Genomic DNA, 24,666 nt, shown 5'->3' on the forward strand with positions numbered 1-24,666 from the left:
TCAATAACCCAGTTCCTTAATCCCATATTTTCTATCTGTAGACATCTTACCCTTCGAGTCAGACATACAGTGCACAGAGGTCCAGCCCAAAGAGCCAGCCGTGTGTTACACATCACCTTTGAAGATACGGTATACGCCCAGTCAAGACCGGCGCCTCTACGGGAATCAGGTGAGCGTTACACGTTTATGATGGCGCTATTTTTGTACTGACCTCCCCTTCTTTAGCTAATCATACGATAGTATATTGGATTGTGTGTACACCAAATGCACCATTACCCCCTACCGTTTCCGGTGACGCCCTTTGTATGGAGTGTCTGTGGCCTAGAATACTTGTGTCATTCCCTGTGTAGCTGCCCCCATTCTTTACTCTCACAGTTGGTAGGTGCGTCCCCCTGTCTTGTGCTGAATTAGCACCTTTAATACATTTCCCCCCTTCGATCGATCTTTCAATCAACACTTCTGTCCCTTTCATCCCTTTTCCTTGCGCACCCACACCCTCGTCACCCTGGTCATGTCCCCTTTCTCCTCATACCCATCCAAATGTTCCCCAAAAATCATGATCTTTGTTCCATCAGGTGAATATTCTCTCTAAAGTGTTTCATAATTTTCCAAATCTGGTGGGGGTGCTGTGAAGATTATTTCCACTTAATTCTCTCTTTCATTGATACTGGGGTGTTCCTCACCTAATACCTCCTTGAGTCCAATTTTCTATAATGCCATTATATAATTGTTCTTTTGCTGGCGGCACTTACACCAACGGATGATCAGTTGACCAATTCAGGTGGTGATGATGATCGCGACAAGCGCAGGGACAGTTATCTTAAATGATGCTCCCAGCCAGTTGGGTGCCCAGGTGAATAATGAATCCAGCCAGGTTGCCGATGAGATGTCCTGTGTTTCTTTTAACATTCTGTCATGTATTGTTCTGATTTCCTCTACTGCGTCTTTTGTTGTTCCATTTGCAGCAACATTAGTGGGAATTGCGGTACAGCACGTGCTGTGCTTATGGCACACCCCTCCCTCCATGGCCATCATAAGGTCCAAAATTAAACAATTTTGGAGAGGCATTAGTTGTAGGGCCCGTAGTTCTTCACACACCGCGTTGAGTTGCTTTTCAGTTGCATTCACCAGTTGGAGCAGTTCAAAAAGCTTGATTTGTATCCATTTTGCATTGGCTGCAGCTGGTACCCCAGGAAGCAGGAAGTAAAAAAGACAGATGCTGAGCTGAACAATTTCAGATGGGGTGGAATATTCTCCAGGCTCTAAGTGGATTCCACCGAGATGTAGTTGCTGCTGGACCTTTTCTTCCTTGTTACATTGTGTTTGTTTCTTTGTATTTCTCCTGGGACTTTCTCTTTATACATGGACACCTAATTGAGTGGTATTAGGTCTGCTCAGGGCACAACTAAGGTAGGATTATGGAGTGTTACCAGTGCGCACACCCCCTTCCAGTCATTTGGTAGCTGGGCATATGCTCTGTTCCACACACCCACCAGATGTCCATCACAGCTGCAGTCCCCTTTTACAACGCTGCAATGTTCATCATCCTCCTGCAACCAGTATTCAACCCAGGCATATTGTTCCATTTGCTCAGAAACACGAAGAATACTGTGCGATCGGTTTTATGTTTTCTGGACATGGGTTTTCATTTATCCACGTTAATGCACGTACATAACTGTTCCAAATTTTCTTACATTTTGCATTTATTTTCTTATCCACCCTTTCTTCGAAACCCACCACCCCTTTGTGCCATTCCTCTTTCCCACTTCCCATTGTGCAGCACCAAACCCTGGATTTGCATCAAGGGTCTGGTTTGGCACCATGGCACATCGTACCCTGTGGAGGTCTTGCAGGATATTGTGTTGTGGGCATTGAGCACCTGTTTTCCTTTTTGTGCCCTCTCTGTTCAATAGTCCAGAACCATGTGTTTGTTCTTCTCTGCCTGAGCCATACTTTACAGCTATATAAAGTTATTCCTGTACAGCTTCTCCCAATCATCAATCTAATTTGCTTCCACTCTATGCCCCATCCTCACTCTTCTGGTGCCATTTCTTGTGGTAAGAATTACTCTGAGGTGTGCGATGAGTGAGCACACATAGCATGTAACATTGGTGCTACCCATCTCACCATCTTCATTTCCCTGTACCATACATTTTCTGAGGCCAGGTCCACTCCCTCACTGACAATTTTGTTGAATTCTACTAGGCTTGTTATACTTTGCTTTCTGCATGTCTCCCTATCGCCACTTGCTGATGGGCCCAATGTATCCTCATACGCTAAATACCAGAACAGAAGAAGGCAACAGAAAATAAAGATGCAAAACAATATTACACTTTTTACATTTACCCCACTCTTCTCTTTACTCCTACCCTATCTCCTTTGTCCTTGTCTAGCCTCCATTTCTATTTTGGGACTTCTGTAACACCTTAAATGTTAATGCAATTTGGCTAATACTCCCCCTCAAGTGATTCCTCCTCTTCTCGATGTGCTGCTGGTATCTCAGTGAACGTCTGAGTGGTGGATCCATGCACAACGTTCTTTTATTTTGACTGCAGTGGGTGTTGAGAAGACCACTTCAAAAGGACCACATAATCAAGGCTCTTTCTACTTTCTCAATGTTTTGAATCACTACTTTGTCTCCTGGATAAGGAGGCTGTGTTTGTGGAAATTCTTGAGGAGCTTGTGCACACTCTTTAATGTTGGTTGGCTCACTCGTAGATTGCTGGACCTGGCGGGAGATCTAGCGAAGCACATTGGTCATCTCAATTAAATAGTCTTTCATTTCATTGCCAAGGATTTCTGGGCTAGGGTTAGCCTCCGAAATTGAATATGAAGGAGGGACAGGCGCATGCATTCTCCTTCGCGTTACAATTTCATGCAGAGTCAAGTGATGATCCGCAGAAGATACGTTTTGAAGGGCAAAAAGTGCAAAAGGGGGCCAAAAAAGCCAATTTCAGCATATAGTAATTGATAGCTTGGCCAAGCGCTCTTTTAGTAATCCATTCATTCTCTCTACAATCCTGTTCACCTACGGCTGGTAAACTGTGCAAAGTTTGTGTTTGATCCCCAAGAGACGTATTATCTCCTCAAAGAGATCATTGGCGAGTGTTGGCCGTTATCAGACCTTATTTCCTCATATACACCAGATCTTGGGAATACTTCCCTCACCAGGTACTTCACTGCAGATTTGGCATCATTCTTTGCACAGGGTCTCGCCTCAAGCCAGCGTGAAAATGGACAGACCCCTACTACTAGGGCTTAAATTAATTCTTTTAGTAGTTCCACATGTTTTGAGGGGATCCGTCCCTTCTTTTGAATCCCATCCTTTCACACTGTGGCATTCTTAATGGGATAGTTGACGGGACACAGGCAGTGTCGCAAAATATATTTTCTACATGCCTTTCCATAATTTTTATTGCTGCTTGTGCTGAATAATGTGAAGTTAGTTGCTGCTGAGATGCTATGACATACTCCCCGTTTATGTAGCACACTACTGCCGCACCAGTATGCCTCCTTCCTGTCTCTGGGTCAATACTTGATGACCCATCAATATAGACCATGTCTGCTCCTTTTATTTATTCCTCCTTTACCTGTACGTTCCCTTCCATCCTGTCCATGTGTGCTGCACAATTATGTATGTAATCCCCTTCCTGTATTGGCTCTGCTAGGTAGATTGCTGGGTTTACACTTCGACATCTTACCAACTCTATGCCTGGATTGGTTAATATGACCTCATACCCTGATGATCTTTGGGTTGTTAGTGTACTTTTTGATTCCTCAAGAGTGGAGAATGAGTGTTGCACATACATTACTACGGGACACCCCATGGTAATTGTTGATGCCTTCTCAATTGCAAAGGCTGCCGCCTGTAAGCGATTGTTCACAAAGGAAGTGTCCTTACATTACTGGGTCTAGGCTTCCACTGTAGTACGTTAGTGGTTGGTGTCCCTGTGGCTTCGTTTGTGTCAGCCGTCATCAGTGAGCCATGTGAATGTGAGAAGAAATATAATTTTTCACTGTCATTTGGGGTAGCTAACACTGGTGCATGCGCCAGTGTTTCTTTTAGTTCTGTGAAACTTTCATTCATCTCAGATGTCCATTTTATGTCCCTCTTCTCCTTTTGTGCTTCCATAAGGCCCTGCAATAGGGGGTTTGTAAATGTGGCATACTCGAATACCCATGCTCTACAGTAATTGCATAGACCTAGAACATTCTGCATCTCTTTCAGCGTTGGTGGACAGGTAATGGAATGAATGGCCTGTGTCCTTTCGGGTGTTATTCTGCGCCCTTCAATGGATATTATTTGCCCAAGTACACAACCTCTTCTAGGCAATGCTGTAATTTTGCTGTATCCATCTTATAGCCTTTCTCTGTCAGTAGTGACAAAACATGTAATGAGTCTGTTCTACATTCTTCTTCTGTCTCACGGCATATTAGCAGATCGTCAACATATTGAATCATAGTGCTTGATGTTTGAACATTGCATAAATCCATCTGTAGTATCCTATTGAAAATACTGGGTGGTTCACAGTACCCTTGGGGCAACGAGTGTGTTCAGATATCTGACCACCTTCACATATCGCAGAACTAGATTTGAAGTCGGGGTGCTGTGGAAAACCAGAGGGAAAACCTAGCCCCCAGGGATCCTGTACTCAGGTGACCAGGGAAAGGCCATTGCTTTTGGATCCCGACCCCGGGGATGGGCAAGCGAGGGAGGATCATATGGGTAGAGGGTCCTTGCAGGGTGGGGGATAAGCACCCAATGGTGAGACATGGCATCCACCTTTTTCCACAACCCATATAACCCCTATCCTTTCTTATTTATGGGAAACTACAACTTCCATAATTCCTCCCCACTTTACATTGACAACAGTACTGAGCCAAGGAAGATGAGGAATGATGTCAGAAAGATTACCTCCAGTGATTTACATTGGTTCTGTCCCTGTAATGAGGCCAGGCAGTCAGGCACATAGTCCTAACAGTGCACACCTGCCACTGTAAACACTCCCTGTGAGAATAAAAGGTGGCGTGCACAGGCACACTCTGGGCGAGGTTGTGCACAAGAAGGAACAGCTCTTTCGGGGCTGATGCAAACCAGGCTGTGGAAGATGGAAGGCCAATGGGGCTGATCGGCAGCATGGAACGAGAGAGAGCCAGGTGAGAAATCCACACTTTCGGTAAGCTGTAAGCGCTCCAAGTCTGAAACTGAGTGAGCGCAGGAAAGAAAACTTCAAGTTACATGAAAGTGGCTTGCAACTCTCCCAGGTGAACGGCAGGTAGAGAGCAGAGGAGGTGTTGGTAACTCTGCATGAATAAGATGAAAGAAAACCAATTAACAAAACTGGTGAGTTATCAAGGGCAACAAAAGTCTGGTTTGTGTTAAAAGCAAAAGTGACTAATTCGAAAGTTGAAGGTTTTTTGTTTTAAAACATGTTTTTATTGCATTTTGTACCACTACAAACAATAACAACACTCAATGTTTATCTACTGTATTGCAACATACCCAACTTTACTAACCCTATCCCACTCCCCCCCCCAACTTCGCCTGCCCATTATATGTCATACTGTTAATCCTTGATCATTTTGCATCAGTTCCGCCTAGTGCAAGCTGCGTGGCTTCATCTTCATCATTGCATGCAAACAAAGTTACAGTCAACACAATCCATCGCTGAATGGCCGTACCCGGCTCTATTTTTTGCTCTCTCAATGTGTTTTTTCCATGCTCCAGTATCTGCTGCAACCCACTTTCCCAACTCCCTCCCTGCGCTCGGCTCTTTAACATTATTCCACCCCATGGCTATACTATGCTTGGCTAGTATGTAAATCAGGTCTTTAATTTTATTAAATGGTTTGTCTTTCACATTTTGCCTATATCTTCCCAACATGCAAGCCTCCGGGGTCTGGAGACCTAGTTCTATGCCACCCCTGTGCGCCTTGCCTGTCACCTCTTTCCAGAACCCCTGCACCATCGGACAACCCCAAAACATATGTACCAACCCAGAATTCACCATCTTGTATCTAGAACATTCTTGTCTTTTCGCACCTTTAAAGGTTGCAATAATAGCAGGCGTGAGGAACGCTCTTTGTGTTACATATAATTGCATCAATTGTAGCCTGGCATTCCTTGAGACCTTTTTGTGGTACAGTTTCACCCCCTTCCATTCTTTATCTTCAAACACCCTCCCCAATTCCGTTTTTCACCTCTCTGCACTTAGACCGCAATTCAAGAATGGAATTTATCAGTACCTCATATATTCTAGGGTTGGCATGCCTCCCCCCATCCGCCACCGCTAGTAATGTTTCAATGTCTTCACTCCCTATGGTCTCCTCATTGCTTTCCGGCCATCTATCCCGTACTACATTTATCACTGTGCTGTGCAATAGAAACTGGCCCCTGTGTATACCGGTAGTCTCTTGCAACTCTGCAAACGTCATCAACCCTTTCTCATTTCGCAGATCCCCTACTGTAGCTATCCCACATTCCTTCCATCTTGTTCTCACCATTACCCTGCATCCCGGTCTGCCCTTTAGGATTGCTGTGATTGGTGCTTGCGGCCAGAGGGGATCCACCAGTCCCATGATCCCACAAGCTCTCCTCCAGATTCGAATACCCAGGCCTGATAAGTAAGGGTAATCAGATCGTACACCCGGGGGAATCCACAATAGGTCTCTTAGGTACCTGCCTCTGACAGTCGGCTGCAATAGCAACGAACTGTTGTGGGCTCATCTGCCATCCATTGCACCACATGTTGCAACTGGCATGCCAGGAAGTACAGCTCAAAAGTTTTTATTTTTAACCCTCCCTGTTCGTACGGTCTCTGTAGTGTGCCCAGGGCCACCCTCTTCCTCCCCTCCCGCCACAGAAATCCCCTGCACATCTTTTCCAAGTCCCGAAAGAACTGGTTAGGAATGGTGTATGGTGCATTACTAAAACCATGCATAAGTCTCGGCAGCGCTACCATTTTCAGCAGCGCTGCTCTGCCCATCACAGACAAGGGTAGCTTGCTCCAGAACTCCATGGACTTCAGTAGCCCGTTTTTGGCCTTTACTGCATTGCATTCGAGTCTCAGTAAATCTTTATACCCAAGTATCTAAAGGAGTCCGTTTTCCACGGCAGGGGGACAATTGGCAATTCCCTTTCCCTTTCCTCTGCATTGCACACAGCCAGCGGAAATAACCATGACTTTCTTTTATTGATCTTAATTCCCGTCAGCGCACTCGAATTGTCCAGCATCTCGAGGATGTAAGGCAAGTTTCCTTCTGGATTGCTCATATATAGCAACATGTCGTCTGCATGCTTCACCCCACCCATCTCTATGCCTGTATCTCTGTATTCCTGTCTCAAATACGCCGCCATAGGCTCCGCCGCAATAATGTATAGCTTTGGGGACAGTGGTCAGCCCTGTCTTGTGCCCGTATATAGTTGCCACTTGACTGAAAATGTGTTGCTAGTTCTAACTCTGGCCATTGGTTCCGAATATATCAGCTGTACCCATTGCATATACTGTGGCCCTATCCCCATCTTTATTATTGTTGCATACAGCCAATTCCAATGTACGCCATAGTCGCATCTAGTGATGCAACCGCCTACTCCTCAGCGTGGCCTTCGGTTTTGTAGATCACTTGATGTAATTTCCTAAGGTTCTCTGTAATGTTCCTCCCAGGTACATGCCCAGTCTGATCCGGGTGTATCAGCACACGTGTCACTCTGCGGAGCCTACTTGCCAAGATCGCTGTAAGGATCTTGCTATCTTGGTTCAGCAACAATAGTGGCCTGTAGGATCCGCAGTCCATGCTTATCGTGTCTGGTTTTAAAAGTTGCACTACCAAGGCCTCTCTCAAGCTGTCTGGGAGTATTCGGTCAGCATACATCTTGTTGTACACCTTGGCCAGCAGTGGCGCCAATGTATCTCTGTAGGCTTTATAAAATGTGCTGGGGGGTCCGTCTGTGCCTGGGGCTTTGCCCATAGGCAGTGATCTAATGGTGGCTATAACCTCCTCTGATGTTATGGGAGCCTCTAAGGACTCCGCCTGAAGTGCATCTAATTTGGGCATGATAATGAGGTATAGTACCTCTTGCAGGTCTCCTTCCTCGCCTACTGAGGGTTTTGCATAGAGCTCTATGCAAAACCCTATAGTTTAAAACTATATAAAACTATAGTAATCTGTGAAGATCCCATTGGTTCTCGCTTGTGTAGTTATTTCTTCTCGGTCTTTGTTCTGGAAGGAACATATGGGGGATCTAGTATTATCTTGCTTATACAGCCAGGCTAACATTCTTCCCAGTTTGTCCCCTGTGCATGGTTCCTCTCCAGGTATTTTGCAGGATTAAATTTACCGAATCAGTCCAATTGCTTTAAACATGCTAGCTTCACTTCTATCATTTCCTCTGCATGCTCTTTGTGCACTTTCGCCTCACGCTCTAACACCCTCAGCCTCTCTTCCATGTTCTGCAGTTCGTTAACTATAATTTTTTGCACACTCCCGATTCAGCGATCATTTCCCCTCTTATAACCACCTTGTACGCCTCCCATACTGTGTTTACTTTCTGTACACTAACGATTCCAATATAGGTGCACTACCTAGTATGATAAACATTTAAGGGTAGTAAGTAGTATTCTTATTTAAATTTAAGGTGCGGGGGAGGAACTGAGATCCTGGCACAAGACCTCCACAAATAACAAACAAAGAAGGAGAAGATTCAAGCTTTGAACCCTCCTGTCCCCTGCACACTGTAATGTGTTGGATCAACCAACTACTATGACCTAAAGGTAGTAATTATTGTAAGTGAGAAAAATTCAAACATAGCAGGTTTTGTAAAACACATAAGTGTATATTTTTTGTTTTAAATTGCAGATTTAAATACAAAGACAAAAACGAAAACAATCTCAGTATTATTATAAAGAGCAAACAAAATGAAGAAGTGTTGCCAGTAGTCTGCTTTTGAGTGGCGACGCGTTTTGAGGATGGACACCTCTTCTTCTTAGGCCTAAACAGACTGATGGTAAAAATTTGAATGGTGTATATAACATCTAACGTCCCTTAGAAAAGTAGGGGTGGTACATATAGTAGATGCAGAAGGCTGCTTCAAAAGTGAAGGTGCTGGTAATCACTCAAAACATGCCCGGGATGGGCAAGTCTATCACCCCTCCCCATGCCCTGGCTAGGTTTTTCTGCTTTTGTATGTCTAGTTGCGTTTCCTGTGGAAAGACCGGGAGCAGGCCCAACCCCAATGCCTCGTCTAATTCTGTGATCGTTACAAAAGTGCCCTCTCTCAATAGTTTACCCACCCTCTCCAGCCCAGCTTCAAACCAGGGTTGGAATCTTGTGTGGTTAGGAATGTCTTCTCGGACCCCCGGTGCCCAGATGTAACTTGAGGAGGACGGCCACGAGGTGACCCCCCGCATGTTGTTCCCTTCCCTCCATATATCCCATATGGTCCCCAGTAATGGGTGATTTCTTATTCTCTGGATCAGTTTATCCCCCGGGACCCAAAACCATTCTGCAACGGTGGCCGGGGCTAGGTGGGAATTATCCAAATCTATCCTTTGGAGTTCTTTCGGTCCCCTTAAGTGGCGGACCAGAACTTTTAATTGCACCGCCTCGTAATACTTCTTGAGATCTGGAAGGCCTACACCACCCATGTCTTTGGATAACGTTAAGGTCTCATACGCTATCCTAGCTTTCTTCCCTTGCCACAGGAACCATAAGATTGCCCTTTTTACCTCGCTGAAAAAGGATTCCCGAATTTGAATCGGCAGCATCTGAAAGGGATAGAGGAATAAAGGCAGGCATACCATTTTAACAGCATTCAATCTCCCAATCCAGGATATTGTTAGTTTCTCCCACTTTACCAGATCCTCGTGGAAGCTGAGAGGAGGGAAGGAAAGTTAGCATCATATAATGTAGATAAATCTCTTGTAATATTTATTCCCAAGTATCGTAGGGTGTCACCCCCGTTTGTTAGTCCCAATGGGACCAATTCTCCAATAGTTAGTCCCAATGGGAGATTCTCTCGGTGTTTCCCTGTGTGGGTTCACGCAGAGGGAACCAAATTGACTTGGCTCTGTTTATTTTAAAGCCGGAAAGCATCCCATACTCTTCAAACAGTTGTATCACTCTGGGTATTGACGTCAAGGGGTTCTGGAGGTGCAGTCGTCAGCGTACAGGGCTACCTTGTATTCTTTCCCTCCCATCTTAAGGCTCTCACCCTGTCGATCTTCTCTAAGTCTCTGGGCTAGGGGTTCCGAGGAGAGGGCGAACAGTATCGCGGAGAGGTGTTACCCCTGTCATGTACCTCTGCCCAAGCCAAACCACCGAGAGTATTCCCTATTAACAAACACCAAAGCTTTGAGGGATGTTTACACTGCCTTAATCCCTTTTCTAAATTTAGGACCCTACACAGAACCGCCTCAAGAAAGCCCCATTCAACCCTATCCAAGGCCTTCTCTACATCAATCGAGAGGAGGACCGGGTCGTCAATCATCTTTTGTGATTCATGGATCAGGTGTAAGGTATTTCGCATGGTATTTGCGTCCTGTCTCCCCATTATGAATCCAACTTGATCAGAGTGTATCAAGCAGGGCATGAGTGTTTCCAATCTCGCAGCGAGGACCCTAATATAGATTTTGTCATCGATATTTAACAGGGATATGGGGCGATATGATCCACATTGTTTGAGATCTTGGCCTTCTTTGTGGATAATGGTGATGAGCGCCTGTGAGAAGGAGTCGGGGCGACGCCTGTTTCAAAGATATCATTAAAGGGTTCCACCATGAAGGGAAGGAGTAGGGGGAGGAAGGACTTGTAGAAGCCTGCAGTATAACCATCTTCTCCCGGGGCTTTTCCTAGCGGGAGTCTCTTCACAGCCCTCTCAATTTCCTCAGCAGTGATGGGGGCGTCAAAGTTTAGAGTTTCTTCATGTGTGAGGGTTGGCATCCCAACACTTGCTATATAGCCATCTACTCCCAACTGCGTGCGGTCCACCTCTGATTTATATAAGGTCTCATAAAGCGTTGCAAATGTCTCCGGAATACCTCCTTCCTTCGCGCATTCAGAGCCACCTCCCCCCTCTATGGACGTCACCCTTCTTTCAGCACGTTGACCTCGGAGCCTGGTTGCCAACATTGTGTCCGCCTTATGTCCCTTTTCATAAAACCTCTGTTTGAGAAGTTGCAGTTTCCGGACTACCTGCCCTTCTTTTAGGTGTCAAAGCTCCTCCCTCTTCTGCTTGGCCTCCAGCACCTTGACTTCCCTACCCTCCTAAGCCCTCCTCGCTGCCTCGTCTAGCTGGGATATCAATTTCCTCAGTCTGCCTTCAATCAGGACTCTTTCCCTCTTTTTGTTGGCCCCCTCTCTAATCAAGGTTCTCTGCCATGTTGATTTACCCGCCTCCCACACCGTCACCTTTGAGACCTCCCCTCTGTTGTTCGTTTTGAAGTATTCTCTAATTTCATCCTCCATTTCTCTCTGAAAGACTGGGTCTCTCAAGTGACCATGTCATGATCAGACCACGTGATGGGCACGATTTCCGATCCCAAGGCTGCCTCCCTTAGGTCCTCAGTGATATGTACATAATCAATCCTAGTGAAGGTACCATGTGGTGCAGAGTAAAAGGTGTAACCTGCTTCCTCTGGGTGAAGTCCCCGCCATGCATCTCGTAACTTGTCTAACATCTCCATGAACCGCGCACAACCTCCGTCTACTGGTTCTTGTGTACCGGGATTATCCTATTTCCTATCTAATCTGATTTCTGCCCACAAATTAAAATCTCCCCCCTAGGATTACGTACCCCAAGGCCTCGAGCATTATTATGGGAAGCGTTCTTTTCAAAAATCGAGATTGTCCCATATTGGGCAAGTACAACGTTGCAAGAGTGACAGTTACCTTCTGTGTAGAGCCTACTATCAGTAGCGCTCTTCCCTCCACATCAGCCCACACCTTTGTCACCTCAAAGTTTAACCCCTTTCTAGTGAGGATCCCCACTCCCGCCTTTCTTAGGGGGCCGCAGCCACAATATTCAGCCCCCGTCTTTGAGGGCATGATTCTTCATTCCACCCCACGTGCATACTTAGTTTCCTGCAGAAACAGCACGTCAAGCCCTGCTCTTCGGAACTCCCTGCACACCAGAGACCTCTTAGTTGGTGAGTTCAACCCCTTAATGTTTAGAGTCCCAACCCTGAGGAGGCCCTTCCTTCAAGGGTCTAAATCTATCGCCATTTGTTTTGGTGTACCCATGGTGTCCCTCTGATGGGCACCAGCGGCCGAGCGCTTGAAAGAACACACACATTGCCATGAAACGAAAGAGTATTATAGGTCATATACCTTTTTGTCTTCATCAAACTACAATTCAAGAGCACATTTCTATACTCGCATTCTCCTGCCCCCCTGCAGGAATTTGGCTAAGAAGTACCAAATATTGACTCGAGGCAGGTATACGCTCATATTCATCTATTGTTATAAACCCAAAAGCCAACCAAAATAACATTGGGCCCCTCTTCCAGCCCCCCCAACCCCCAAAGGCGCACATAGACTTTGTGATCATTTCAACATTTCTCGTATTAATTATACTCCTTTAAGCAGCACATCCCTCGAATCATGGCTGTCCAGGACTCAAAGCGGTATATATTTCAGTGTTGGTATATACAGTCGTCTGTCTCTGTGGTGCTCTGAGGTCTGCCGAGCCCCGAGTTCCTCTATGCCATTAATAAGGTAATCTCAACCCGGAGGCTTTAACCTCCAAGAATCATGTGATAATGTTTTTTCAACCCCATCCCGGGTGGGAGCACCACAAAGCCTCAGAACAGTGCGTTAGGAATTTCAGGAGTTATTAGGCATCCGCATCCGGAGAGGCGTTCCCCCTCTGATATTTCCTGGAGCCTGCTGTACGTCTCCACCTCAGACCTTGGATACGCCACTGCCTATCCTCAGCTCGTCTTGTTCCTGCCCATCTTCTCGCTTGCCCAGTAGGTCAGCTATGTATTTCTTAATGTCTTTTTTCGGTCCTCAACCATTCTCTTCTATCTTCCAGCTCAAATGTAAGGAAAAATGGGTAGCCCCACTATAACGGACTCCCTTTTCTTTCAACCATTTTGTGAGGGGCATGCACATTCGCCTCAGGGCATGGGTCAGGGATGACAAAGCTTGGAAGATCATTATTCTTGCTGCATCAAAGGCGGTGGGTCTGCTAAGTTTGGCCTTCTCCAGGATTCTTGCCTTGTCTTGGTAGCTATGAAAGGGGACTAGGAGTGTCCTAGATCCGCCGGCAGCTCCCCCTGCTCCGTGTATCCTTTCGGTCTTTGGTTCGTCAATGGCATCATCTTCAAAAGAGCGCTTCATAATTTCATGGAGCGTCTTTTTCAAGTAATGTTCAGATTCCCCCTCTTTCTCCAGAATACCAAAAAAAGTAGGTAGTTCCGTCACTCTTGATTCTCCAAATCATCCATCTTGAGACGGAATTCTTCTTGTACTTCTATTTCGGTAATCCTTTGGTCCATTTGGGTCTCAAGGGTGCTCAGCGAGGTTTGATTATTTTCCACACCTTCGAGTCTCTCCCCCATTTTATCCATTCGTTGAGTGATTTTGTCTATCTTTCCCCCAATGTTCGCTCCCATATTTTGAATTGCCTACAATAAGGCTGCCATGTCTCTATTTGGTCGCTGCGGCTTCTGCCCCTGAGGCCGCCATGTCTGATCGTTGGTGGGTTTCCGTAGCGGGGTGGAGTGAAGAGAATCTATATGGGGCCAGCTTCTGTCGTATTTCCATGCACTCTACAAGGGGTACCTAGCGATAAGATCACAGCCGTGCTTCATGTTCTTCTCTCTCACTGTCGCTTTATCACCGCAGGGATTAACTGTTGCAGGTGGGACGCACGAGGAGTGCTCAGCCCTTTTCGCAGTGGTATGAATTTTAATCTGGTTTGTTTTAGTAGATTTGTGCCCTGGAGGAGGGCACATGCCCCATCTAACAATGGGGGCCCAACCCTCGCAAGGACATGTGAGCCAGGGTTGTCAGCAATGTTTTTCACTGGTGGTTAGTAGTTGTAATGGATGAGCCCGGTGCTTGATAGCAGGGATCTAGGAGTTTCTAACAGGAGCAGCTTTGTATAAGCGGTGGGGGTGCCATGTGCTGTGTGTGTTCTCTACAATTCTTTTATCATGGTTGAGGCCGCTGCAGCTGGGACCTGCTCAAAGTCTTCAGATATGGTGTATTAGCCCTCTGTCCTGTTACAGATGATAGCAGGTTATTATCTGGCTCAGTGCATTATCTGGCAATTGTCAGGACCCCCAATATCTGGAAAGGTATGCTGCAACAGGGGACGGGGGCCTTGGTTTGCAATCTGGTTCCTTGTAATCGACAATGCACCCCCTGTTACGGCCCTGCCTCCGTGATGTCCAATGACTCTGGTTTCGTCCAGGTTCAATATCAATATCTTGGCCATGCATTCTCTCCCCCTGGCCTGTGTAATTGTGGTACATTCAGGGAGCCGTGTGTTCTGGCGCTGGCTGTGTGCCTTAAGTGCACTGGACCATGGAATCCTCAATGTTGTAGTGCCTCTGGAGGGCTTGTCTCCCCCTCCTTGCCTGTGTGCCTCGTGGCCCCAGAAAGGTCAGGGTGCGAGTCGCGGGCGAAATCTCTCTTCTTTCATAGCAGGGTGCATTGCAGTCGGGCCAGTTTGCTGTTATACCTCCGCCTGTCACACCAGGTTGAAGGGAGTCTTTATCTCAATCAGGATTGGAACATCACCGTCCCCCCGGAAGGATCAGGTAGGGGAGCGTTCGCTGTGTAAATCCTCTATCGCCCGCTGCCCTCAGGTGCCACCTCTACAGGTCTAATAGGCAGTACCTCCTGCACGGTAGTGGCTCAGGGAGGAGGGGGCCACCGGCTCCGCGAGGCTCTCCCTCATTTGAATTTATACACTATGTGGTGCCCTGGCTGGTGTCGTGTGCACGCAAGTCACATGGGGGCAGGGGGACTGGCAGCATATCAGTCATGGGCCTTTTGTGCCCGTAATCTGCGGTCCCTCAGCCACGGGTGGGGTCTGTCAGCCACACACCGTCTCACCTGATGGGTTGCTGCACTGTGGTCCTTCTTCTCACGTTGCTGTTGAAGCAGCTGATCCTCCAATATGCTGCATATGCGTCCGGGAGTATGGGCCTCAATTTCCCCTGTCGGGCAGAGATTTTGTATCTCCCAGAGCCCGGCCTACCTTTACGTGGATGTTCCGGGGGGCAGGGTCTTCACCACCTGTACCTTTCGAGTTGAGTGTCTCAGGCCATAGGTTTCTCCTCAGGGCTCACTCTCCTGTCCGTGTTTGGTGGGAGGGAGCCTGTCTCACCCATTGGAGCTGGGAACTATTTTGCTGTTTCTTCTTGTCCCATAGAGCGGGCACTTTATCCTCGTCTGGGTCATTTCGTGTAGGCCGCCTGCCCCCACCCGAAGGTCGGTCAGTGCAGGGGAGGGTCGGTCCCAGCACTAGCAGTGCCGATGAGGTGATTCACTTAGATGGTGCGACTTTCTCCTGGAACTCAGAGCACTCAGTTGAGCAGCTTGACCTTTCCATATATCACAGGTTCACAGTGCTTCAGTTGTTATACAGTGTTTAATTTTGTGACATAGACTTGACTATCTCAGACAGTTCCCTGCTGAATTTCCCTACACTTGGTTTACACTTTTTTGGTTTGTTGGAAAGAAACATGTTGGATGAGTTGTGTTGAGAAGGGTGTGCATATAGCGTTTTGGAGTGAGAGAATTAAATGTTGTACGTAATATCTTGTTTTGAAATAATTGCCTATTTGCACAAGCATACAACACTTTCTGCAGACACCACAGACCTCAGAGGGCCATCACTTTTTCAAGCCCCCTACACCTACAAGACTTACTGTCTGTTCTATTTCTTTGCACTGTTGTCTGATGTTGGAGCTGAAATACAGGAGGGTCACAGTGCAGTGGAAGGAAACCACACTGCTTTGTACCAGATTAATTGCCTGTCAGTACAACACAAATTGTGTATTGTCTTTTTGATTACATGTGTTTAACTTTTGTACCTGAATAAAATTGTATTTTTTTAAGTCTGTTGATACCGCCTGATAATTTAATGAAATAGGAGGCAGCTCACTATAAACTAGCATTGTCTGGTCCTAATGTTACCTTTGAGAAATGGAATCTAGATGCCCGATTGACCCTAATGTTGTCTACTAAAGGTTGTTGACCTTTCTGAGGGTTGGCTACATACGGGTTTTCCTTTCCCTTTACCTCTTGTTGTGTTTTTGGTGACTTTCTCCTGGGCCACGCGCAGTGTCTCGACTCTTCGGGCCACGCAAATTCCACTTTCGTTTTCGGTCACTCGGGAGGGCATCGTTTCTTTCCCAATTACTGGCCAATTTTCTTTGTTCTTTTTCCTTTCGAGTGCAGGGGGGTTCGCACAACCCCAGGGACGCTTTCTGCAGGTGGGGGGGGGGGGGTTAAAAGTGGGGAACCTCTGGGCCGGGAGGTCACATGGAGTTCGACTTCATCCACGCGCCCCCTGGTTGCCGTCCAATCTTCACTTTTTCAACCATTGTAATATTGCGTCTAGGGCATCAAAGTGGCCACCAGCCTGTCGCCCGCCTCAGCAGAAGTTCGATGCAGCTATGTATCATGTATGTCAGGCTATCCCATTCCTCTCCTTCCCCCAACCCCATTCCCAACCAAACTCAAACTCAACTCGCCCCGCCCCGCTATGTAAACCATGCAGGGACTTCCCTGTTTCCGCTCCATTCCGCCCAGCTGCTAGACCAGGTTTCTGGTGCCCTAAAGCAGGCCCTGTACTATGGCCCTTAAACTACTACTACTCTGGGGGGTGGGGGGGCAGGGGGACTGCGGGTCTGCTCTCAGCATTCCCTCTACAAGGCTTTCGTGCCCACTGCTTTCCTCCAGTCATCTACTAAACATATCATAGTGCTTCCAAAAGTCATATCAATTCCAAACACTGTGGCATGAACCTGTTCATATCCAAATCTACACATTTTTATATAAAACATTGTTAATTGTAGTCCGACGGTCTGTGCCATGCTCGCCTCCTCCCAATTAGGCATGCTGATTCGGATCTGATACATCCGGTATGTGGGCTCCATCCATCCACTCCTGTGGCTCCGACGGCGTTGCCAAGAGAAAAACCTTTCCATTGTGTATCACTTTAAGCTTTGCAGGATACAGAAAAATGTACTTGAGGCCCGCTTTCCTGAGCCGAGCCTTGATCGTGAGGGACTGGGCACTTCTTTTCTGGACCTGAAAGGTGTAGTCGGGATACACTGAGATCTTTGCTGACGCCCTCTGCATCGACCCCCCTGATCTGGAAAAAGCCAGGATCTTTTCTCTGTCTTTGTAGTTTAACACCTTGGCTATCATTGGCCTCGGCGGAGTACCCGGCTGCGGTTTCCTAGTGAGGGAACGATGTGCTCGTAAAATAGTAAACCCCTGTGTAAGTTCTTCCCCCTCCTATTTCCTGGATCAACATGTTTTCGATGTACGTAGTCGATGTACGTAGTGGGGTCAACCCTACCGCTCCCTCAGGTAGCCCCACAATCCTTATGTTATTTCTGCGTGCCCGACCTTCCACTTCCTCTGCCCTGTTTGCACTCTCACTTCTGTATTCATTTGGACCTTCTCTTCCAGCTTCCCAGTGGGTTCAGTTATAGCTCGAACATCCTCTCGCAATAGTGTTACATCTAAAGCCACTGCATCCATCTTGGCGTCCAGCGTCGTTTGGAGTGCCGCAATGGCCTCTAGGATCTGCTGCTGCCCTGCCTCAGCCATGCTCCCTGGTAGTGGCGCTTTTGCCTTGTCTATATGTTCTCTGTCTTCTTCCTGACAGTTAGATTGACTTTTTGCAAAGGTTTCCAGTGTGGTTTGCTTCTGCTTGTTCTTGCCACTCTTGGTCGTCATCATGCCCCGCCAATCCTGTGGCGCTCTTTATCCTCTCTTGCCCTGTGGGGGAAACCACGCTCTCCACCGGAGGCCCTCGGGGTGATTGTTGTTGCAGCCTCCTTCTCACTGCAAGTTTGTCTGTGCACCACACAAAATGTCCCTGCTGCTCCCCTTCCTGCCACTATTGTCCTCTTTGTTCCGTCATTTTACCTGTTCTCCCCCACTGCTCGCAATGTTCCTTCCCCCATAGCTACTCAGCATTGGGTCGCAGTCAACGCCTTTTCTTGGTGCAAGTCCTGGGTGCATGGGTTCCTGTGTGCCCTCCCTGGGGCATGTCTTCCAAGGCAACACCTTCTAAAACAGTGTGGCCCTGGTTTGCTAGGGGTTAATTTATATTGCTGCTTTTGGTGTCCCCATAAACAGGCCTTCTACTTGTGGCCTGCAGACCACGTCACTTATTGTTGTCTCTAACCTTGCACTCTGGCCTGTAACATCTGCAGCAGTTCTTTGGCGTGCTTCCCCTGCCCACACTCATCTGTCCCATCTCTTCTGGCTGCTGGGTGCTCACCCCCCTGGGGCGTAATGCACTACCAGTGCCGCAATGTGCGCTCCGTTGGCTATTGTACCGTGACCTCCCCCTTTACTTCGGGGTCTTATGGCCTCCGGCTGCGCTCCGTTAATATGATGTGAGCGACCAGGGCCACAGATTCATGATTCGTGCCCCCCATCGGGCACCACTCCCCTGTTCTGTTTAGGTGGCCAGTACCGCGGCGGGCGGAGTCAGCCGCTCATGTGCGCCGTCTCAGTTATTTGGTCTCTGCAGCGGTTCGGGCAGCGCGGGGGGCCCTCTTACCAACAGTCTATATCATATACCCAGTGCTTTGGGTCACCCCCGACTCCTTACCCTTCCTTCACCGCACCTCACGGTCCTCCCTCTCCACGGGCCCTGCTGATTGTTCGATGGGCTCCTCTTTGTGCTGCCCCAGAACATTGGTTGCTCCGTTGACTTTGTGCCACCTTTCCTCTTCTTTCTGTCGGCTCCTGGGCATGTGAGGCACCCCACGACCATGTATCTGTCTCTGCCGCACCACCCGCTGTAACCCTTCCCAGTCTCACACAGCTCGCCTGCAGGGTCCCAGCTGCACCGTCTCTTCCGTGCACTGCCTCGTCACTGTGTCATCTTGGTGCCTTCAGCCATAGCACTTCGGATGCACCTCGCCTACACTTGTGTTCCGCACGCACACGTTCTAGGTGCTGCACCAGTAAGGGGTTCAGATTCACTGCTGGGAAGTTCCACTCGCCGCTCTCACTGGGCAAGTAGCCTGTACCCAAAGCCGTTTCCTTTGTTCATCACCACCATTTTCCAGCATCCCTCACAGCTCCTTCTCATTGCGGCATCGCTCACCACTCCAGGCCTTTCGTTATGCCACTCTACACAATCTAGCTTCTCTGCTGTTTCCATTTCCATTCCTCTGCATGTAGAGTATATTCTGCTAGCCACGCCCCCCCCGAAAGTTGAATGTTACGTGTGTGCCAATGAAACGTGAATTGTGAGGACAATTGATGAATTGTAAAAGGAAAGGATACAAAGTAACAAGAGTCGTCCTGCAAGGGGAAGTCACACATTCGAAAGTCAGTTGAAAGATATTACAGCAGAAACCAAAGGAAAGACAGTTGTATAAAAGGAAAGCGAAGTATGTGAACTTTGAATATGCCAAAAGGGCAAAGTATATGAACTTTGAAAAAGGCCAAGAGGGCAAACTAAAGAGAATAAGAACTACAAGTACCAAGGCATTGGTATTTCGAGATGAGAAAGAATGTGAATTGCAAAATTGTTGAAAGAGAGGTTGAAGTGGTCATGCAGAGGTCTATGTGAAATCCTAGCAGTTTTGAAAGTGTTAGACAGTGAAAAGATCCCCAAGATAAAATGTGGAGAAGGGAACCCGCACAAAGAAGACAGGCTTCAGCCCGGCAGAGGGAAGCTTGTGCAGAACTGTGAGAAATTGAGAAAGTTAATGTGAACAGAATATTGATGTCAAGGTGGGCGAAGCCTAAGGAAGTGATTGAACTGTCAGAAGTTGGAAGCTCAAGATTAACCTGTTCACTTATACCAGTAAGCCAAAGTGTGCAAGACTGATAGAACTGTGCCATTCACCTATCCTTTTTAAGAAACTCTTGAGACCCTGTGTGGTGGAAAGTGGGGAAGGAAGTTGTTACTTAAGCCATTCTGACATTTCTTTTGAGACACTATTTCCCTTTTGTATTCCCTTAACACGTTTGTCATTTTGAGAAGGAGGGCAAGGTTAGGTTTTCTTGGTATAGGCCTTTTTATTTTGACTAGACTGACTTGGACTTGTTTGTTATTTGTTTAATGGTCGAGATTACTCCCATTCTAGAGTTAGGGCCAGTCAGGAATTCTACCAACACAACTAAAATACTAAATCAATGTTTCCAAACTTATATCCATTGTACCTGTGTCTACTGCTCGATACCATGCCTTCCTTACAGTGCAGAGGTATAGCGAAGAAGGCATTTTTGAGGATAATGACCGTGAAATACTTTGCCTTTGCTGAGATATTGCACAATATTGTGGCAGGGTTTGGAACCACAGGAAATTCTGCTTCCACCACTTTTTTTAGGGGGCATAAATCCTGGATGAAACGCCAAGACACAACCTTTCGTTTCTTTATCGGATAGTTTGCTGTGTTACAGGTTGATGTGGATGTCTGAATTATGTCTGAACTGGGCAGGGTATTTTTATCTGGGACACTATCTCTCCTTCCTCCTCCTCATCGGTGAACAACTGTTCATCTGATACTCCTGTATTTGTCAAGGTGGGATCAATGCACAGCACTGTTCACCACTCCATGTTGTCATGATCTGTTCCACACAAAATCACCATGTCTTTGCATATTACTTCTTCTCCCAGCTCTAACACCTTTGTTTTCCCCTTTAAGTCATCCTTCTGGCACTGTGGTCTGAATAGGAAGTCCGAAGCCAGTCGGAACACCTTTCCCTATTACCGGTACCCATCCTAGCAGAACTTTGACCCTGTAAAGGAACATGCTGTAGTATAGTGGCTGTGCTCGCAAGGAGCTTTGCGCATGTGCTGTCAAGAGAAGAGCTGCTACTCGGTTATAGTAAATGCCGCCGGGTATGGAGCACACCACCCCTTTCTCTGTGAATGATATTGTTGCGTTCAGTTTTCTGAGCCGGTCTCTCCCCAAGAAAATGATGGGCGTGTCTTTAGAGTACAGAACAGGAACTACGAGGTGTTGTGTCCTAATGGTTAATGGTAAATCTTTTGTTACTGGTTCAGGCCCCAGACGTACCAGGTCGTCATGTTAAAAATCTGCTCCGAGGTCCCCATCTGTGGCCTCTATGGATACATGTTCTGTAGCCCTCCAATGCAGTTTTGGGTTGTCCTCCTTCAGCAAAGTTCCCCCCGCTCCCATCCCTCCACCCCACCGAACGAACTTCCGGGTCAGCCTTAAGCCAACGGGGCAGGCGACCGGTCCAGCGCGTCAAGTCAGTTAGAGGCAACAGTGCCTCTTATGCAGCCGGTGAAACTGATAAAGGGATCTGCTGGCTCAGCCGTTGTCATTCCTCTTGCTTTTGGTGGGGGGGGGTGCGCAGTCTGGCCATCTCTTGACTCGGGTCCAGGACTTCAGGGGTTCCCGCAGTCCCCCCTCCGGGGTCTGGGCGGGTCTGTTGGCCTCACTTGGAATCTCCTCTGGGTTCATGAAGCTTGCAGCTTCTCTGGGAGTGAGGATGTGGCGGGTTTTGCCTTCCCAAGCGAAAGATAGTGAGATAGGGAATCCCCAGCGGTATGCGATCTTCCTCTCACAGAGCCAGTCAGTCAGTGGTTTCAGGGCTTTGCTCTTTGCCAAGGTGACTGCGACTAGATCTTGGTATAGGGAGATTACCGCATCCCGGAAGAGTACCCGGGGGGAGCATCTAGCCTCTCGCATGATGTCGTCTTTGATCTTAAAGAAGTTTACCCTCGCTAGGACGTCTGGAGGGGAGGCGTTGCTTTGTCTAGCCCTGGTCCTGTGTACTCTGTCGAGCTCCAGGGGGGCCCCATCTGGGAGGGTTAGAATGAAGCGCAGGAGCCCGTTACCATAGGGCCCCAGCTCTGCATCAGAAATTGTGGGGGGGATTCCTCTCAGGCGGATGTTGTTGCGCCTGGATCTGTTCTCGGCATCCTCCTGTTTCAGCTCTAGGGCCTCGCACCTGGCCTCGAGTGCCACAATTCGGTCCGCGCTCTCTCCGATTTCAAAGTTCTGCTCGAATAGGGTGGTTTCTATTTCTTCCATTCTTGACTCGATTTCTCCCACCCGCTTATCCAAGGTGGAGATCTTGTCTTTCAGTTCCTCTGTGCCTTTTTGGTATTCTTTGGTGATTGCCACAAGGAGGTCTTGGAGATCCCCTTGTGTTACCCCTTGCGCTGATTGGTCTAGATTGACTTGGGCCCCTGGGTTGGATTCTTCGGGGCGCTCTCCCCGTTTGTGTTTCTCCGTCATGGTTGCCGTGAATAGGGAGGAGATGTCCGCTTGTTTCGGTGGTCTGGGATTCCTAGACATTCTGGGATGCGGGATGCTTGGCACTTGGGCAAGTCCCCCCAGGTAGATCACCAGCTGAGAGCGCTTTGTTCTGCCTTGGGGCAGCACCTGACTTTCAGGAACCCGGGGTGTAGAGATAGGGCTCCGGGTGCTGTAGACTCACCGGATTCCAGTGGCAGAGGGTGAGTGCAGAGTTGGTCCGAGGTAGTCTGGGGTCCGTCAACTTGGGAGGGTTCTTCTGGTGCTGGTGGGACCTGGGGAGGGGCACAGGGTCCGCGGCCCTCCGGGTCGGGCCTCCAGGGAGGGGGGAGGGACAAATGCTGCATGTTGATTTGCTGGGGTGGTCTGCCCGAGTCCAGCGGGGCCATCTGGTGCATGCCACCCCCTGAGGTTGTAGCACCAGTGGTTCTTAGCCCGCTACTGTGTGTATGGGGGGGCTGGCGTGCAGCGAGGGGCAATCCAGGGGGCTGCAGTCTGTTGGTGGCGGACGATGTGGGCCTTGGTGCGCTGCGTGATGTCCGGGGCGGCAGCGGGGTGTGTGAAGCAGACCGCCGGGGTGAGTCCTTCGCATGTGCAGTAGAGGAGCTGTGAGGAGGTAAGCTATAGAACAATGGCACCCTCGTTGTGCGGGTCCCAGTAGAACTTGTTGGGCCCCGCTCCCACCTGGGCAAGGGGAGGTGGGGGGGTCTCTAGGTGCCTCCCCGGCTGGGTGGCTGGCTGCAGGTCACGGCTGGAGGTGCTTGGGGGAGGGTGTCCCTGCCACCTTTTTCCTTTGCCAGGTTGCTAGGGGGGGGTCGAAATGTAGAGTGATGGCCCCCTTGGCTGGTGTCCGGGGGCTGCGTTGCCCCGCTGCTGCCGGAAGGCTGGGCGAGCGGCTGGCCCCCTGTGCTGCTAGAGCGGGCAGGCCTGTCATCAAGCGGGGCTGCAGCACCCGCCCAGCTCGCAGAGCTTGTAGCTTACACTCTCATTGAGTTGGGAGGAGGAGAGTGCAGGTTCCTCCTCAGCAGGCTTCGGTTCACCGCCGACTCACTCTTCTCATCTCCAGCCTCCCCACGCCACACGCCGGCGCTGGCACGCCAGAGCGGGGCCGGCGATCCTCAGACGTGGAAGTCCTGCAGCAGGCAGGACGCTGGTGAATGGCTGGCGTCGGAGTCCCGCAGCTGGAGGTGCTTGGGGTAGGGTGTCTCAGCCGTCTTGTCTCTCCCGCCGGCATACGGATAGGGGGTCACGGGGGGGGGTGAGATGTGGGGCGAAGACCCCCTTAGCTGGTATCTGGTGGGGCCGCACTGCGCCGCCGCCACCAGAGGGAAGTTGCAGGCTAAGCAAGCAGCTGTCCTCCTGTGCGATTAGCGCGGGCGGGTCTGTCACCGCCAGCTCGCTGAGCACGTTGTCTTTGCTCCCAATGAATCAGGTGGAGGAGGGAGCAGGTACCGCCCCGGCAGGCTGCGGCTCGCCGCCGCCTCTCTCCTTCTCCCCAGCCGGCAATCCTCAGTCATCTGGGGTTGGCAGCAGGCAGGACGCTGGTACAGTGCAGGCTGATGTGGGCAGCGGGAGCGGAGCCCCTGGGGCACTCAGCAGGCTGGCGGGGTTGCCCGGGTGACTGCTGAAATCCACGCACCATGCGGCGGGCAAAGGGGCTTCGCAGACTGTGTTGCGCCCGCCATTTTTGAAGAGGAGGAGGCCTCCAGGCCCCTCCAAGACCGAGTGATATCTCGGAGCCGCAGCAGTCCCAAGGGCTGAGAGTTGGCCTCTTCATGCAGGGTCCCGACCGGAGCTGGAGGCACCGTACAGTGTTGCTAGGTCGGTTTCACTGGGGCATATTAGTGTTGACGCGCGGACACGGTCAAGAGCTCTTAGAGAGCCAGAACAGCCATCATGGCGCCAAGCCACGCCCCCGACAAGGTGAACTTTTAAGTGAACTTTAGTTTGAGACAAGAGGGGCCTAGAGAGAATTGTGAAATACTTTGTTATAAGAAGAAAGGCTAAGGCTTGGGGAAGGAACCCATGAGAGGCCCAAGAAGATACTGTGAGACAATGTTGAAAGGAGAGAGGCCTAGACTTGGGGGAGGGAACCCTGAGATGCCAAAGAAGGAACTGTAGCTTTTCTTTTGGAACCAGAAGGGTCAAGAACCCCAAGAGACCCAGAGACACTGTGAACTATATTGACTTGCTGCAAGAGACCTACCCGGAAGATTCA

General features: G+C 49.0%; 1 protein-coding gene across 3 annotated transcripts in view; it reads left to right on the forward strand.

Annotated features, from left to right (window-relative positions):
* CFAP70 (cilia and flagella associated protein 70) overlaps positions 1–24,666 on the forward strand; it is a 1,359,754-nt gene that overhangs the window by 192,727 nt on the left and 1,142,361 nt on the right. The gene's annotated exons all lie outside the window — the stretch shown is intronic.

Source organism: Ambystoma mexicanum, chromosome 5p (assembly GCF_040938575.1).
Source record: "Ambystoma mexicanum isolate Mex_15411 chromosome 5p, UKY_AmexF1_1, whole genome shotgun sequence".
Classification (NCBI taxonomy): Eukaryota; Metazoa; Chordata; class Amphibia; order Caudata; family Ambystomatidae; genus Ambystoma; species Ambystoma mexicanum.